A 15,522-nucleotide genomic window follows, 5' to 3' on the forward strand; every position below is an offset into this window, starting at 1 on the left:
CCAAAAAACGATCTACTAAAAATAAACCTAACCTCTCGTTTAGATCTAATCTGAGCCGTGCGTTAAGATCGGATAGACGGGAGGGTCTGGTGGCTTACCACGGCGGTGAACGTCGTCGGTGATGGAGAAGATGGCTGCGAGCAGCGATGGTGGCAGCTCCTCCAGTGGTCTTCGCCGTCAGAGAAGTAGACGAGGAGGTGTAGCGGACGTCGGAGAGTCCGTTGGTTGTCGTGGCGACGACGGAGGTGGCCGGAGACGGATGACAGCGAGCTCGGGGCAGCGATGGCGTTTGGGTGTCGATGTTGGTGGCGCTCTGGTGGTCCTCGAGCTCCGACGAGTGCACCAGGCGATGCGGCAGTAGACGGCGGTACGTTCGGTGGTGGTGAGAGGGGCCGAGGTGGCCGGAGACGAGCGGGACAAGGGCAATGGCGCGACGGCGGCGCTCGGCTTCTGCGAGCAATCGAGGAGGCGGCGGGGTTTCTCGGTGCGGGAAAAGGAGGGGGATTGGTCGAGGGGAGGATATATATAGGGGAGGGTGTGCTTGGAGGAGGGGGCGAATCGGGGAAGAGGATCCCGTGAGGATCAAGATTTCGGTGGCGGTGGTGCTCCGGCCGATTCTTGCAGGACGAGGAAGAGGAGGTGGGGTCCGGGTACCAGTCAGAGTGAGAAGGCGGGTGACCGAGGCGTAGGGTTTGCAGGCGCTGGCAGGCCAGGCTGCTGGGCCGCAGAGAAAGAGGGAGAGAGAGAGAGAGAGAGAGAGAGAATGGGCCCCGGGCTAAGTGGGCTGGCAACGACCCAAAAAAAGAAAAAATATGATTTTTTTATTTCTATTTTAAACAGAGAACAAAAACAAAAGAATAAATAAATAAATATGAAAATTATATACGCATATTATATATCAAAATTTTGATAAAAAGAAATCCTAAATCATGAACATATTTTCATGTACAGCTAAAATTCAAAAGAAATAAAATAGAGCAAACAGTGCTACTGTTGCATTTTAAAATCAAATAAAAATATTTCAAAATAAGAAAATGATTTCAAATTAAATTTTCTCCATTTTTCTATTGTAGGGAATCATTTTACCTTATTTTCTGTAAAGTTTGTTTTTGGAGAAAAATAATTTGAATAAAAACCAAATAACACCAAATTGAAAGTCGGTTTCAAAATACCTTCAAAGGAACTTTCAATTTGGTTCTTTTATACTTCTAACTCATATTTCATATAATTTGAAGAAGTCATTTTATCTTCTCTCATGAAAATCATTGAGTTGCATGAAGTTTTTGAACTTAAAATATTTCCAAATGGAATTCAAATCTTTCCAAATCCCTTTTCATTTATTTTAAATGGAAGAAGTCATATCATCTTCACTCTAGGGTTTTTGTGATGAAATGAACTTGAACCCATGGAGATCATAAATGCAAGGTGAAAGTTTGGGATAAGTCATTTCATTCCCTCTCATTCAACTTTCAAAATTTTTCCAATTTCACTCAGTTTCACACAAGAATTCACACCACAATCAAGCAAACAATCAAATCTATTTATTTAATATGACATTCCAAAATTTAGAATTTTGGGATGTTACAATAGTTTTCTGCGATGAGCTACTTTCCAATTCGAGAGAAGGTACAATTACCTCATCAAGTTCTACTTTCCTCCCACTCATTTCTTTCAAGAGAAACTCCTTCTCTAGAAAGGATCCATTCTTAGCAAAAAAATCTTGCCTTCAGATCCGTGATAGAAGGTGTACCCAAAAATTTCTTTTGGGTATCCTATGAAGACACACTTCTCCGATTTGGGTTCGAGCTTATCAGGCTGAAGCTTTTTCACATAAGCATCGCAACCCCAAACTTTAAGAAACGACAGCTTTGGTTTCTTGCCAAACCACTGTTCATACGGTGTTGTCTCAACAGATTTAGACGGTGCCCTATTTAATGTGAATGCAGCTGTCTCTAATGCATAACCCCAAAACGATAGTGGTATATTGGCAAGAGACATCATAGATCGTACCATATCTAATAAAGTATGGTTATGATGTTCAGACACACCATTACACTGTGGTGTTCCAGGTGGCGTGAGTTGTGAAACTATTCCACATTGTTTTAAATGAATGCCAAACTCGTAACTCAAATATTCACCTCTGTGATCAGATCGTAAAAACTTTATTTCCTTGTTACGATGATTCTCCACTTCACTCTAAAATTCTTTGAACTTTTCAAATGTTTCAGACTTGTGTTTCATTAAGTAGATATACCCATATCTGCTCAAATCATCTGTGAATGTCAGAAAAGAACGATACCCACCGTGAGCCTCAACACTCATCGGACCGCATACATCGATATGTATTATTTCCAATAAGTCAGTGGCTCGCTCCATTGTTCCGGAGAACGTAGTTTTAGTCATCTTGCCCATGAGGCATGGTTCGCAAGCATCAAATGATTCATAATCAAGTGATTCCAAAAGTCCATCTGTGTGGAGTTTCTTCATGCGCCTTACACCAATATGACCTAAATGGCAGTGCCATAAATATATTGCACTATCAATACCAACTTTGCATCTTATGGCATCAATATTATGAATATGTGTATCGCCACGATCAAGATTCAACAAAAATTGACCACTCTTCAAGGGTGCGTGACCATATAAGATATTACTCATATAAATAGAACAATCATTATTCTCTCATTTAAATGAACAACCGTCTCACATTAAACAAGATCCAGATATAATGTTCAAGCTCAACGTTGGCACCAAATAACAATTAATTAGGTCTAAACTAACCCCGAAGGTAGATGTTGAATTAGCGTGCCGACAACGATCACATGACCGTGGAACCATTCCCAACGCGCATCGTCACCTCATCCTTAGACAATCTTCGTTTAATTCATAGCCCATGATTCGAGTTACAAATATGAGCAATCGAATCGGTATCAAATACCCAGGCGCTACTATGAGCATTAGTAAGGTACACATCAATAACATGTATATCAAATATACCTTTGTTCACTTTCCATCCTTCTTATCTGTCAAATATTTGGGGCAATTCCGCTTCCAGTGACCAGTCCCTTTGCAGTAGAAGCACTCAGTTTCAGGCTTAGGTCCAGACTTGGGCTTCTTCCCGGGAGTGGCAACTTGCTTGCCATTCTTATTTAAGTTTCCGTTCTTTCCTTTGCCGTTTTTTTGAAACTAGTGGTCTTGTTAACCATCAACACTTGATGCTCCTTCTTGATTTCTATCTCCGCAGCTTTGAGCATTGCGAAGAGCTCAGGAATTGTCTTATCCACCCCTTGCATATAGAACTTGTTAACCATCAGGAGGCCTTTGTAGCTTGGTGGCAGTGATTGGAGAACTCTGTCAATAATACTATCATCTGGAAGATTAACTCCCAGCTGAGTCAAGTGATTGTGATACCCAAACATTTTGAGTATGTGTTCACTGACAGAGCTATTCTCCTCCATCTTGTAGCTATAGAACTTGTTGGAGACTTCATATCTCTCAACTCGGGCATTTGCTTGAAATATTAACTTCAACTCGTGGAACATCTCCTATGGTCCATGACGTTCGAAACGTCTTTGAAGTCCCGATTCTAAGCCATAAAGCATGGCACACTGAACTATCAAGTAGTCACCAGATCGAGATTGCCAAATGTTCATAACATCAACATCTGCTCCTACAGCAGGCCTTTCACCTAGCGGTGCATCAAGGACATAATTCTTCTATGCAGCAATGAGGATAATCCTCAAGTTACGGACCCAGTCCGTGTAGTTGCTACCATCATCTTTCAACTTAGCTTTCTCTAGGAACGCATTAAAATTCAAGGGAGCGGTAGCACGGGCCATTGATCTACAACATAGATATGCAAAAACTAACATGACTAAGTTCATGATAAATTAAGTTCAATTAATCATATTACTTAAGAACTCCCACTTAGATAGACATCCCTCAAGTCATCTAAATGATACATGATCCAAATCAACTAAACCATGTCCAATCATCACGTGAGATGGAGTAGTCATCAATGGTGGACATCTCTATGTTCATCATATCTACTATATGATTCACATTCGACCTTTCGGTCTCCAGTGTTCCGAGGCCATGTCTGTACATGCTCGGCTCATCAAGTTTAACCCGAGTATTCCGCATGTGCAAAACTGCCTTGCACCCGTTGTATGTGAACGTAGAGCCTATCACACCCGATCATCACGTGGTGTCTCAGCATGACAAACTGTCGCAACACTGCATACTCAGGGAGAACACTTATACCTTGAAATTTTATTAAGGGACCATCTTATAATGCTACAACTGTACTAAGGAAAATAAGATGCTTAAGAGATAAAAATCATATGCAATTAAAATACGTGACATGATATGGCCATCATCATCTTGTGCCTTTGATCTCCATCTCCAAAGCACTGTCATGATCTCCATAGTCACCAGCTTGGCACCTTGATCTCCATCATAGCGTCGTTGTCGTCTCGCCAACTATTGCTTCTACAACTATCGCTAACGCATAGTGATAAAGTAAAGCAATTACATGGCGTTTCCATTTCATACAATAAAGCAACAACCATAAGGCTCCTTCCAGTTGCCAATAACTTCTACAAAACATGATCATCTCATACAACAACGTATATCACATCATGTCTTGACCATACCACATCAAAAACAAGTTAGACGTCCTCTACTTTGTTGTTGCAAGTTTTACGTGGCTGCTACGGGCTTCTATAAAGAACCGTTCTTACCTATGCATCAAAACCACAATGATGATTTATCAAGCTTGCTGTTTTAACCTTCAACAAGGACCAGCAGCAGTCAAATTCGATTCAACTAAAGTTGGAGAAACAGACACTCGCCAGCCACCTTTATGCAAAACTAGTTGCATGTCTGTCGGTGGACCCGGTCTCATGAAAATGGTCATGTAAGGTTGGTCCGGGCCGCTTCATCCAACAATACCACCGAATCAAAATAAGACATTGGTGGTAAGTAGTATGACGATCACCGCCCACAACTCTTTGTGTTCTACTCATGCATATCATATACGCATAGACCTAGCTCTGATGCCACCGTTGGGAAACATAGCATGCAATTTCAAATTTTTTCCTACACTCACACAAGATCTATCTAGGAGATGCATATCAACGAGAGGGGGAGAGTGTGTCTATGTACCCTTGTAGACCGAAAGCAGAAGCGTTTGACAACGCGGTTGATGTAGTCGAACTTCTTCCCGTTCTGACCGATCAAGCACCGACCAAATGACACCTCCGAGTTCAGCACATGTTCAACTTGATGACGTCCCTCAAACTCTTGATCCAGCAAAGTGTCGAGGGAGAGTTCCGTCAGCACGACGGTGTGGTGACAGTGATGGTGAAGTGATCCGTGCAGGGCTTCGCCTAAGAACTACGAAGATATGACCGAGGGTGTAATCTATGGAGGGAGGCGCCGCACATGGCTAACAGATGTTGTTGTGTGTTCTAGGCGCCTCCCCCCTCATATATATAGGTGGGAGGGAGAGGGAGCAACCAAGCGGGGCGCCCCAAGTAGGCCGAATCCTACTTGGGGCTCCTCCCTGATATGTCTCCAATGTATCTATAATGTATGAAGTATTCATGTTGTTTTATTATCATCCTTGGATGTTTTACAATCATTTTATAGCAACTGTAAATCATATTTTGTGACTAACCTATTGACCCAGTGCCAGTTGTTGTTTTTTGCTTTTTTTACATCGCAGGAAATCAATATCAAATGGAGTCGAAACAACACAAACTTTTTGTGGATTTTTTATGGACCAAAAGACCACCAGTGGGCCAGAGAAGCACTTGGGGGGTGCCTCGAGGGGGGCACAACCCACCAGGGTGCGCCTTGGGGCCCAGGCGTGCCCAGGTTGGTTGTGCCCACCTCGGTGGCCTCCTGCACCCCTCTTTCCCCTGTAAATTCCCAAATATTTCAAAAACCCTCGGGGTTAACCTAGATCAGAAGTTCGGCCGCCGCAGGCCTTTGTAGCCACCGAAAAAATCTAGACCTCGTTCTGGCACTCTACCGGAGGGGGAAATCATCACCGGTGGCCATCTTCATCATCCCGGCGGCCACCACGATGAAGAGGGAGTAGTACACCCTCGGGGCCGAGGGTTTGTACTAGTAGCTATGTGTTTAATATCTCTCTCTCTTGTGTTCTTGAGATGTCACGATCTTTATGTATCACAGGTTTTGTTAATATAGTCGGATCATATGGTGTTTTCCCCTCTCTATCTTCTTGTGATGATTTGAGTTTTTCCCTTTGAGATTTCGTTGTTATCGAAAACATGTCTGTGATATGAGGCAAACATGTCTATAATTGGAGACGTGTGCGAAGACCGACAACAACACAGACGATTACTGCTAACAAGCCGTGTGTGTTGTGAGCAAACGATTGCTGGTATATAATTGTGAGTGATTGACGAAAACATCACCGACGGGTTCCATTGTTTAGTCCGTGTGCGATGTGATTTTCTTTGTCCGCACAACATCTACGCTCTGTCTACATCATCAACATATATACTTAAAAAGATAGCATTGCACAACCAAATTAAGCATATAATTACACAAGTGACTACACACATAACATTTCCACACACCAAAGAAATCAATTACATGCATAATAAAGTAGGAGAAATGACGATCTAATCATCTACTTATTGTTGCGACGACACTTGCCATTGCTCTGCTTCCGGCTGGATCCCTGGCCATTTTGGGGAAGGAGGGACTTCCTCATGTCAACGATCCGCCTGTACATGTCGTAGCTCATGTACGCCTCCTTGGCCATGTACACGAGGTGAGCTTTGTCGAGTTTCTCCATCCAGGCTGAGTTCCAAGCACACTTGTCCTTGTTGCATGAATCCTTCATGTCTCTATAGTAGGGGTCGAGAACCAGTGAGTCCTTCTCATGCTCCTTGCTGCCCCTGATCTTGCATTGGCCCTGGATGTCGACAAGATTCTGGCAGGCGATGCCCGAATTCTCGAGCGCCTTTACATCGTTGGTGATGTCCACCGTAGCGAACATGTAGTGGGGTCTGTTGACAAACCTGGCGAAACGCTCACAAGGCCTTGTGGCCAGGCAGTAGTGGTAGACGAGGACGTGGGGGCGCACGCACATCTGGGTGACGATGACCTTGGGATGAGACCCAGCACGAGCGTGGGAGTACTCGAGGTCGAACCTGACCACCTTGTACTTTTCCTCGGCAAGCAACATCTCCATGATGTGGATGGAGTGCTCCGCCCAGACCGGATCATTGGTGTACACCACTGAGAGGTCCATGAACCTTCTGTGGGTGTCCGCCACGGCACGCATGGTGAACTGCTGCTCGTCGTCGGCAGCCACTCGGAGCGCCATTAGAGCCGCGCAGGATACCCTCTAAGAATTTCTTGTGGTGGGTGTGCGTCTTGCAATGGTGGGGCGCGATCGAAAGGTTGAAGAGACACAAGGGTAGGTTAAATGGCCGCTGTAATAAATGGGGGCCGGCCGGCCTGTAATCGTCACGTCTTGTCACGTCATTCATGGCGGAGGATTCCAGAATCCAGTGCACGCTTGAAAACACCGCACCCCAGGCATATGCTTGAAGAGCCTGTTCCCGCGCTACTGCGCTGTTTACCACGCAAGCTTCCCGCCCGGCTAGTTTGGCCATGCGCTGGCTAGAAGAGGGACAAATCATGGGCGTTTATTGGCAAAAATCTTTGTAAAAACGAAGTGTGTGGAATGACTTCGGTCATAAGTTTACCCTTGGGTGATGAGATCAAAGTTACACAGAAGGGTGATGATGGACACTCGAGTGCGATAATTAATTCTGCACTCTACAATGCACACAGTGGAAGAAACCAACTGTGTGCATTATTGTCGAAGATCGTAGTCGAGTTAGCTATACAGATCGTGTGCTGTGAGATCGACAAGGTAAACTGATTCGAGAATGGTTAATAAAATCTAAGACCATTGCATATTAAGGTCAAAATAGTGCTAGCAATATACGTGTCTCATACAATGCCATTTCAATGATTGTACCACAAAAGCTCGAAATGTTACAAGGTTCAAATCCAGAGTTATATGGCTCAAATTCGAAGATTACAATGTTCAAACTGATATTAGAAATGAAATTCAGCTCATCAGCTACAAACGCTCGCGCTGATGTGCTGAACATGGATATCAGAGAGGTTCAAACTAATATCACCGCTATTAGTCTGGCTGCGAAACCTCACAATTTTTGGAAAGGGGTCAGCCACTGAGAAGTCATGTATGGGGTTGACCCGATGACTTCCGATTACTCTGTCATCTGAAGTTCCAAAATGAAATTCAGCATTTTTGGAGCCTACTCCATTCTGCCGCAGGCGCCGACGCTGATCAACAGAGCATTCTTTTTTGTGAAATAAATGTAGGGCAAACCTCATTTCCTTCAGCACCCTTTCTCTGAGAACAAAGAACCTGGCAAATATAATCTCCGGTAAGGTCCCTTGGTAGGAGTTTAACGTAATTTCCGAGAGATGCAGATCTAGGCATTCGACGTGATTGTTATATTGTATCACATTATCCACCACCGGGCCTAATCTTATTTGAAAAAGAAGAAAAAGTGTTAGTGCCTACATGCAGTTTTGAACATAACTATAGGCCTAGCTATTTGGTTTGCAGGATTTGTAAAATGCACTAACATGCCATCTTTGATCTGACATGATTAACATGGGCATTTGATTACATTCTAGAAAAATGTAGCCTTCTTCACAAGAGGTTGGAGTGGATGAAAATTTCCCTAAGAAAACTAGTACAGATGAATCCAAAGGAGAAATGCTTATTGAATGTAACCATATGGATCAAGCAACCAATATGGGGGGGGCATGTATGTACTGAAATTCTACAAAAGAACCTTCAGAAATTGTAGTACATTGTCATTGTAAAGTTGGAAAAGTGTCAGAAATTGAACTCCCTTATGGTTAACATTTAACAGGAAAGCAACATCACCTCGATATATAGCTTCTCCAGGCACGAAAAGCATCTCAGGAAACTGATAACTTGCTCCAGGTCGGGCCCGATAGATTCTAGTGCCAAGACCTTCACTGTGCGTAGTTTCGGGGTCAAGCTTGTCGGAATCATTTTCTGAATGACAGACGAACAAACATCTTCAAAATTAGAAATAATGTTAATTTGTAGAAGGAGAGGTAGAAGGTGGTTGTTGTACCTGAACGGGTGTGGAACAAATAAAAAGTTCGGAGTATTTGTCAAACGAGTAGCCCACCACTGTCAATTCTGGCGCAGAAATGGCATTGATTCTTGTTGGACCTTCTTGATCAACTACAAGTAATCTCTCAAGTGCAGGTGTGTCCTAGATGACCATACCGTGGTCCACCTTTTGTGATGTATTCCTGCCGCACCAGCAACACACATAAATAGTCTGGAGAGTCATGGAGGTGATGTGGAAGGTACTCAACCCATTGATCACCTGAAGACGAAGGTACTAGAGTGCAGTACAGCCACAGAGCAGGCACTCCATGTCACCCTTTGAGAGGCAGACGACGATGAGCTCGAGGTGCTTCAGTCGTGGTAGAATAAGAGCGGGCGCGTGATTAAGGGGTGGGAAATGGCAGTTCCTAAACTTGGTGACGCGCAGCGTGGTCGCGAGGCGGAGTGCCGACGTTGGCAACGACCGCATATGCCCATCATCAAAAGTGAGCTCCTCGAGCGGATCTAGGGCGGGGGATCGGAACCATTCATCAAGCTTGGCTTGGTCCTTGTCGTTGGAACGGAACTTGCCCATTCTAAGGCCTTTGGTTGGGCCAAGGTGACTACCAAGGATCTTGGAGAACGCATCCAAGCTTTTGCGATAGCTATGGCAGAGCTCGTGGGTGTCGATGAGGTCGAGAGGGCTGGAGTTCCATAGGGGGCGCCACCGCCGGGAAAGGAGGGTTATCCACACCCCATATTTGATTGGGAGGAGAGAGATGATGACTCTGAACATATCATCGGGGATGCTGCTGATTAAGTCTAGGCCTACTAGAGTCGCTTGCGGTTCTAACTCGCCCCGCCTCCGCTTGTTTACAGCCCCGTTCTCCTCCTCTGGAGTCTCCTTGTCAGTGACGCTTTCTGATGGAAATGGGAGTAGAGGGAATATTTAGTTAAAACAGGGCAATAGAAAAGTGTATTGGTAACTAGAAGTTATTAGGTAGGGATATAGTAAGAAAAGGGAATTAGAATTGGTTGCTTAAATACTACACAATTCATTTGAGATTGCTCGGTAAGTCAACATATGCGGATAGTTGAAAAGAAAACTTACTTTGAACAAAGTCTGGACGGAGGATTTTGTCGGGAAGTTAGCATATATCTCATGACCAGGCCCTTCTATGTGCAGTGCAATTTTAGTACCAGCTTTCAGTACATAAAACTTTGCAATTTCATTCCAAAAGCCAGTGCCAAAATAGGAGTCACCACGTTCATCAAGTCTTACAGTCGCATCGATTGTAAATCCATGGTTTGTGTACAATATGACATTCGTGGAGCCTTGATGTATGTAAAGGGAAAAATTGTGCACTACATAATCTGTTGCATAGTGAGGGATGTCCTGCACAAAAGTGTAGGATTGTTAAAGAAAATATGGTAACATGCAAATATGGGCCCAAATTGAGAGAACTATACATCAGTTGAAATCGAAGGACAAAACTCTATAATTAAACAGATAGGGTAAACATGATGTCATGGAAATATGAGAGTAATCGAAAGAACAATACGTCATTAATTTGCCTAATATAGAAAGAAGAGGGGGAAAATCCCCTTTGACGTATATGGTGCATGTGGCACCTTTTATCCAAGTGTAGCAATATTTAGAATATGTTCAGGAAAGTAGGCCATGCCAACAGATTTAAGGTGAGATTGAACATACCGCGCGCGTCCTCAAGTTATCTGGTACGATGAGATGGAATCTCTGGCGGGGGTCGCCAAGTTCTGAAGTGCCGGCACACTATACATTCTATGAATGAAAGAAAACCCTCAAATCAGCATGAATAAAAATGAATTCACGGTGATTTCCGCTGGGTGATTAAAGGAGGCAAATGAACTAGGACAAGGGATGAGATAATATCTCGTTAAATTATTTACCTTGTCTTCCATGAGAAAGAACCCTCAGTACGGCAGATTCCCCAACCGAGCGGAGCTGGGTCGACCGCGAGTAGCGTCGAGAAAGTCGATGGCGATAGGCGGCGGCAAGCGGAAGTGGCGAAATGCGGTGGGCTTTGCAAGCAGCCTGGCGGCGACAGCAGGCGTCGAGCTAAGTGTTTACCGCCGCGATAGGCGGTGCCATGGCATAGGCGCGGAGGAGCTTGCGCGGGTGTGAATGGGGAATGTACCGGAGGTGCCGAGGGGGTGGCGGGCGGGGTGAGGGTTTTTGTGACGTGGGGATGGTGAGGATTTTCTTTTTTCTTTTTTTGAATTGGGTGGTGAGGGTTTTCTGTCCCACAAAGAATTTTGGGGGCGATGGTTTGCTAGAGCGAACCGTGTGTGATTGACGTAGCAAGCAAAATGAAAGTCATGGCACATGGTTCCAATTTTGGGAACCGTGTGTGATTATCGTACTACCTCCGTCCTAGTTTATTGGTCCCCCGTTGTAATTTTTACCAAAATTTGGTGAAATATTTAACATACTCAGACATAGATAATAAGCGTACACGTAGATAAGCATAGTTCAACCATAAGTTGTACATAGTTCAACAGTATTAAGCATACTCAAGCGCACATATATAGTTCCATCCATACCACATCTCATCTCACAGGCCAACACGGTCCTGAAGCTTCTCCAAGTACTCGGCGTACGCGCCGTGCGCCACCCTGCGAGAATACTTCTGCTTGAAGGAGCCAATGACTCGTCCTCTTGCATGCGCGAGAACACTTAGATACGCGTCATGAAGCTTCTGGTTGCAAAATGGGCATCCATAGCCACCGTTCCAGGTCCTAATACGTCAGTTATGCATTCCCACATAAAGCTCCCTCAGGATTTGCCTGTTGTACATCCTCCGGACATCTTCATCCTCGTTGTCCACATCGTCAAACAACACATATACAAATAGTAAAACAAATTTGGCATCAAATCACTGATTACATGCCATGAAGTAGGATTAGGAATTTATGGCTATTTATTTATACATATCCAGAGATTATGGTTTGAATTATAAAAACAATCATCTATGTATAGACCAATCTTGAAGAAAATAATTGCACAAACATAGGTAGGTCATTCAAAATCAATTTTCAAGTCCTGGCTAGGATTTATTAGCATGAACACTAATCCTAGTTGGATTACTTGCTGAAATCATTTGCAGAGATGAAACAACTAATCAGTTATCACCTGTACCATTCAAACAATCAATACACTACATGGATCTAACGAAACTTACTCAGATTTTATGGATTGGGAGAACATAACCACAAGATTTCTATTCCAAAAAGGGGGAGGCAGGAGTAACCAGAGAAACCCTATGATCTATTTGACACATAAATGGGTATAGATGACTAACCAGTTGTCCATCGTCGTCGGAGTCATCGCCGGAGTGGTTGTCGGAGTCGTCGCCGGAGTGGTCATCGGAGTCGTCGCCGGAGTGCTCGTCGGAGTCGGTGTGGAACTCCGCCTCTGGCTGTGGAAGCTCGACGTCGTCGAGGACGTCAGGGTGCAGCGATAACTCGCCGGTAGTGACAGCAACCTCTGTCTCCATCTCCACGCCGTGCTCTGGTGCTTTAGCAGCCCCAGCGTCGCCACTCCCTCCGATGGGGCGCTTCCGCGGCATCCTCATACACTGACGACTTTGAGGACTAAGAGCGGCCTCGAGGATGCAAGCGGAGAGAGAGGATTGTGTGTGCGTAGCGAGTATGGGGGGTGCGGCCGCTCGGGCGCACCATTAATATGGAGTAGTGGGAGTTGTGGGAGAGAGGTGGGTGGTGCTCAAAGCGATGGCTCGCCTCCCGGTGAGCCTGTGCACCGGACTGCTGGCATGCCTACCAAAGTTTCACACAGCTACTCGCACGCCTCCTAATGACACTGTGCAGCGATCATGCCTCCGTCAATTCACACACCTACACGCATGCCTCCCCGTCTGCCTGCGCGGCGGACACGTCCCGTCAACTCACGCCTGCTTGCACGCCACACAGGTCGCGGGGCGGCACATATATTGTTTTTCTATTTGGATTATTAATGCCGTCGCTTTATTGCTTAACCGAAGCATGGCACGTATCCATTGTTGGTCTAACACTCACGGTTCGAATAAATAATCCGTTTGGGATACTGGTTCCCAATTATTAATAATCTCCCATCTGTAATTAGATAAAGATTACATCAAAACTGGTCTCAAATTTGACAAACAAAGTACAATGCCACTTTGTATTGGTGTCCATATGACAACACAATAAGTTTCATGAACTTCAAATAAGTTTTGGATGTACTAGAATTTAAAAATCAAGATTCTCAATGTTTGAAATTTGTTGCACGAGGAGTAAACATGCACCCAGTGAGACACATGTGTTTTTGCAATCCATTTAGGTGCACTGTCACATGTGCATGTAGCTAAAATTTGATTTTTGCACATTATACCCATAGAAAATCAATCAATCAATCAATGTACTAAAATGTCTTAATGATCTCTATGATTATTTGGAAATTAAAACGTCCCTCCTTTGGTAACATGTATGTTGACCATGGGATAATTAATTTAACATGCACCGTAGTTGCGGTGGATTCACGGTGTATGTGTGGGTGTGTGCGTCTGGGGGTGGCGGGTGGCTCGCAGTACACTACGAGTTGTGAGCCACCGTGTGGGTTGGCCATTTTTGTTAGGCAGGCTTGTGCCACATCAGAGTCGTGAAATCGTTATTTAAAACATTACACAACCCTTTCATACATAAATGTTTTGCCACATGCAGTTGATGGTTCACCTACACGACACTCGATACTCGCGTGTGATGCTTTCTGTGGGCCCGCGAGGTCGTCGTCCATCACTTTGATGAACACCCGACAGTGAGGTTAATTTGACCAGCAAGGTAGAATCTTTTTTGTTTGTGTTATGGTGGTATATAGTACGCATTGAAGAGGTGGGAAGGGACTAGCATATATACTATACGTATGCGTCTATGAACAAGTACACCTCACTCAGTGTCGGGACTTTTTGGTTACCGAGGCACGTGCCACATCAAAATTGTGAAATTGGTTATTCAAACATCACACAACACCTTTTTGGGCCACATGCATATCTATCCTAGCTAGGACACTCATGTGTGATGATTCCATCTGTGGCCCACGAGGCCATCATTGATGCATGCATGCACTTTGACCTACATTGGGAGATGTTACTTAATTTCACCATCGATGAGGATTCTTTTGGGTTGTACATATATTAGGCAGGAGCATATAGTATGCGGTGAAGAGGGGGGAAGGGGACCATCATATGTATTACGCTTGATCTGAACCTCGCTCTGTGTGGGTGCATGGTTTACGGTTTTTGAGGCATGTGGCACATCAAAGTTGTGCATTTTGGGTATTCAACATATATATGTTTGGCCCACATGCAAAGCGGTGGTGGTTGTCCTCTCGCACCCACTTAAGCGGTTATCAGCGATATCGATGCTTTCCATCTATGGGCCCGCTTGGTCCATCACTTCTTTTTGCCTGACAACAAGAGATGTTAATTTGACATAGGAGGGGATTATTATTTTTTCTTTGGGATGACATGCATGATACACTTTGAGCACACACACATGCATGTGTACGCATGAATCCCTCCCATCGAGTCAAAGTGGCTAGTACAACGACACCATCACGAACCAATCTTGCTCTGTGTGGGGAGCTAGTGTATGATTTTTCACGCACGCGCCAGATCAATGTTGTGTATTCAAACATGCATGCACACATCACCTCCATACATATGCATGTAGTGGTTACCTTCGAACGATACACTCCCTCGCGTGGTTATCGGCGACAAGCCTATATATTCATGGGCCCACGTGGACATCCATGATCACCTTGACCAACAAAAATATAGGTTACCATGGCGGATTCTTCATTTGGTTCGTGTTATTGTAGTATAGGTCATGGTGAGATTTAGACATAATTAAGTTTGAGCGCATATACTATGCACGCACGCATGCATATATGAATCCCAGTCGTTGGCTTGAAGTGTGGTGTAACATACATATGCATCGTCAACCTAACCCTCACTCAGTGTGGGGATTTCTAGTTCAAAATCACGGTGCCACATCAAAGTTGTTCCATTGTTACTCAAAAACACACCTCTCCATACACATGTTTGGGCCACACGCATGAAGTGGTTGTCTTCGGGGACTAGCTACTTGCGTGATTATTGGCGAGCTAGCCCATCTCCAGGGTCGCATGGACAGCCATCACTTTGACCAACAGCAAGAGAGAGGTTGTACGACCAAGGTGGATTATTCTTGGTCCGTTTTACGATCCATCTTGGTGAGATATATGCCTCTCTGGCCCGTAGACTGAAAGTGTGTGTCTGTGTGTGTGTGGGGGG

This window comes from Triticum dicoccoides, chromosome 2A (genome assembly GCF_002162155.2).
Source record: "Triticum dicoccoides isolate Atlit2015 ecotype Zavitan chromosome 2A, WEW_v2.0, whole genome shotgun sequence".
Taxonomy (NCBI): Eukaryota; Viridiplantae; Streptophyta; class Magnoliopsida; order Poales; family Poaceae; genus Triticum; species Triticum dicoccoides.